The following is a 4055-nucleotide window of genomic DNA, read 5'->3' on the forward strand; positions in this document are numbered from 1 at the left end:
GAGAAATAGGTTTCTCTAGCTACAACAGCACTGAGATAGCCAGTCACCCACTGCTTTTGCTCTCCACTCCTTCATGGAAGAGGTTTCCACTTTCCACCTCCTCTCTGGGAAGGTCACTACCGCTGCTGCCAAATAACTCAGATCCTTACAGTGTTATCCTGGTGAAGAAGGTGTCTCTGGTGATACCTCCCTCTACTGTGTGTCCAAACTCATCTCTGTTTCATTCCAAAGGTATGCTGGAATCTCCTTCAGGCAGGCTGGACTCTTAATAGTTTTCTCCTGTGTGCATATCTACCCAGGTGTGCCAGTCTCTAGGTTTTCTTTCTGAACACAGCAATTGGGGGTAGGGTGGGTTCACAACTTCCTTGGGTCCACAGCCCTTACAGAAATCTTGTTTGCTTATTTTATTTTTACTACACTTGATCTTAGCCAAAAGGCCGAGAAGTGATGTTTATTTTATTTTTAAAAGATTTTATTTATTATTTATTTGACACAGAGAGAGAGAGAGAGAGAGAGAGAGAGAGAGAGAGAGAACAAGCACAAACAGGGGGAATGGCAGGCAGAAGAAGAAACAGGCTCCCCACTGAGCAAGGAGCCTGATTCGAGATTACATCCCAGGAACCTAGAATCATGACCTGAGCCAAAGGCAGACACTGAACCCACTGAGCCACCCAAGTATCCCACTGTTTGTTTATTTTTGGATGCACAGGTAGGAGAAAATCTTCTTGGGTCCCTGGATGTAAGGTTCACTTTTGTTCAGTTATAGATGTCTATTTATTTAAGAAGTGGGGAGAAAAAAGAACAAATTCTGTTGCCATGATGCTGCTGCAACTCTAGTTGGGGACTTTAAAATAACTTTCTCAACAATGGATAGATCATCCACTCATAAAATCTGTAAGGAAACATTGGACTTAAACTACACAATAGATTAAATGTACCCAACAGACATTTACAGAACATTCCATCCAAAAGCAATAGAATATGTATTCTCCTCAAGTGCATATGGGATATTCCTAGGATAGATTATATGTGGGCCATGAAACAAGTCTTAATAAACTTAAGAACATTTTAATCATATCAAGCATCTTTTCTGACCACAGTTGTATGAAACTAGAAATCAACTACAAGAAGAAAACTAAACTCACAAATATGTGGAAACTAAAAATATCCTACTGAACAACTAATAAAAGAAAAATCAGGAAGAAAAGAAAAATCAGAAAATATATTCAGAGAAGGAAAGGAAGCACTAAAACTTATGGGACATAGCAAAAGTTGTTCTAAGAGGGAAGTTTATAATCATAAATGCCTACATTAAGAAAAAGATCACAAACAACCTAACTTTATGCCTCGGGTAACTTGAAAAAGGACAAACTAAGCCCAAAGTTAGTAGAAGGAAGAATACAACAAAGATCAAAACGGACACCTGAGTGGCTCAGTGGGTTAAAGCCTCTGCCTTCAGCTCAGGTCATGATCCCATTGGGCTCTCTGCTCGGCAGGGAGGCTGCTTCCTCCTCTCTCTCTGCCTACTTGTAATATATGTCTGTCAAATAAATTTTTAAAAATGTTCAAAGATCAAAGCAAAAATAAGTGAAATAGCAACTAAAAAAAGGAAAAAATTAAGAGCTGTTTATTTGAAAAGATAAACAAAATTGACAAAATATCACATAAAAGAAAAAAGAGGATTCAAATAAATTATAAATGAAAGAAAAGACATTATAACACATACCATATAAAGGACCACAAAGACTACTATGAATAATTATATGCCAACAAATTGGACAACATAGAAGAAATGGATAAATTACTAAAAACAATCTAGATAATCTGAGTTGGGGGAAGTCAGAGTGGGAGAGACTGTGGACTCTGAGAAACAAACTGAAGGTTTGGGGGAGGTGGGTTGGGTGAGCCTGGTGGTGGGTATTATGGAGGGCACATATTGCATGGGGCACTGGGTGTGGTGCATAAACAATGAATTTTGGAACACTGAAAAAAATTTAAAAATCTTTAAAAATAAAAATAAAAAAATTTAAAAAATAGATAATCTGAGCAAACCAGTTATTAGTAAGGAGACAAAACCAGTAATAAAAAATGTCCCAAGAAAGAAATGTCCAGGACCATATGCCATCAATTCTTCTCAAACTCTTCCAAAAATTTATGAAGAAGGAACCCTTGCAAACTCATTTTATGAAGTAGCACTACCCTGATACCTAAGCCATACAAGGATACTACAAGAAAATAAAATTAGAGGCCGGTATCCCTGTTGAACACAAATGCAAAAATCTTCAACAAATATTATCAAATTGAATCCAGTAGCATATTAAAAAGATTGCACACAATGATCAAGTGAAATTTATCCATGGAATGCAGGGGTGCTTGGGGCTCAGTGGGTTAAAACCTCTGCCTTCGGCTCAGGTCATGATCCCAGGGTCTTGGGATTGAGCCCCACATTGGGCTCCAGCCCCACATTGGGCTCTATGCTCAGCAGGAAGCCTGCTTCCCCACCTCTCTCTGCCTGCTTGTGATCTCTGTCTGTCTAAAAAATAAAAAATAAATAAAATTATCCATGGGAAGCAAAGATGTTTCAACATCTACAAATTGGTAAGTGCAATACATCACATTCACAAAATAAAGGATAAAAATATAATTTCAATAGATAAAGATCATTTGACAAAATCCAACATTCTTTTGTAATGAGAATTCTCAACAAATTAGGTAGAGTAGAAATGTACTTCAACATAATAAAGGCCATACATGACAACGCCATATGTGACATCATAATAATTGGTGGAAAGCTAAAAGCTTTTCCTCTAAGATCAGGAACAAGAATGAGTGCCCATTCTCACCAATATTTTCAACATATTATTAAAAGTCCTAGCCAGAATAATTAGACAAAATAAATAAATAAAGTAAATAAGGTACCCAAATCAGAAAGGAAGAAGTAGAATTGTCTCTTTTTGCAAATATGATATTATATATAGAAATATTCTATATTATATATAGAAATGACATGATATTATATATACACACAGTTGAGTGACCTAAAGACTCTACCAAAATTTTGTTAGAACTAATCAGTGAATTCAGTAAAGTTGTAGGATACAAACTCAATATGCAAAAATCAGTTGCATATCTATTCAGTAACAAAAAACAATAGGAAAGAGTAAATAAAATAATCTATTTACAATTGTATCAAAAATCATAAAATACTTAGGAATTAATTAAGCCAAGCAATCTCCAGATTCAGTGTAATCCCTATCAAAATTCCAATGGCATTATTCATAGAAATTAAAGAAAAAAAGTCCTAAAATTTGTATGGAACCACAAAAGACCCTGAACAGCCAGAGCAATCTTGAGAATGAATAACAAAGCTGCAGGCATCACAGCTCTTGATTTCAAACTATTTTACAGAACTATAGTACTCAAAACAATGTGGTATTGGCATAAAAAAGACACATAGATTAGTGGAGTGGAGGAGACAGTCCAGAAATAAACCTGCATACCTGTGGTCAATTAATTTATGACAGGATGCAAGAATATACAATAGGGAATCAATAGTCTCTTTAATAAATGGTATTAGTAAACTATATAGTCACATGCAAAAAAAAATGAAACTGGATACCTATTTTACCCCATAAAAATAATCTCAAATGAATTAAAGATTTAAATGTAAGACCTGAAATTGTATAACACTTAGAAGAAACTATGGGATTGGTTCCTTGACATTGGCCTTGGCAATGATTTTTTTTTGACACCAAAAGCAAAGGCCACAAATGCAAAAATAAGTGGGAGTACATCAAACTAAAAAGCTTCTGCTCAGCAAAGTATATTGTCAATAAATGAATGTTACATACAACCTATGTAATGGAAAATAGTATTTGAAAACTACCTGATAAGGGGTTAATATCTAACATATACAAGGAACTCATACAACTCAATAGAAATCAAGCAAATAACCCAAATAAAAATTAAGGACTGGAATAGGCATTTTTTTCCAAAAAAGACATGAAAATGGCTGGTATATACATGGAAAGGTGCCCAACATCACTAATCATCAG

General features: G+C 35.3%; 1 pseudogene; it reads right to left on the reverse strand.

Annotated features, from left to right (window-relative positions):
- Positions 1–343: 343 nt before the first annotated feature.
- Positions 344–449, reverse strand: LOC132007989 (U2 spliceosomal RNA; annotated as a pseudogene).
- Positions 450–4055: the final 3606 nt, after the last annotated feature.

This window comes from Mustela nigripes, chromosome X (assembly GCF_022355385.1).
Source record: "Mustela nigripes isolate SB6536 chromosome X, MUSNIG.SB6536, whole genome shotgun sequence".
NCBI classification, from domain to species: Eukaryota; Metazoa; Chordata; class Mammalia; order Carnivora; family Mustelidae; genus Mustela; species Mustela nigripes.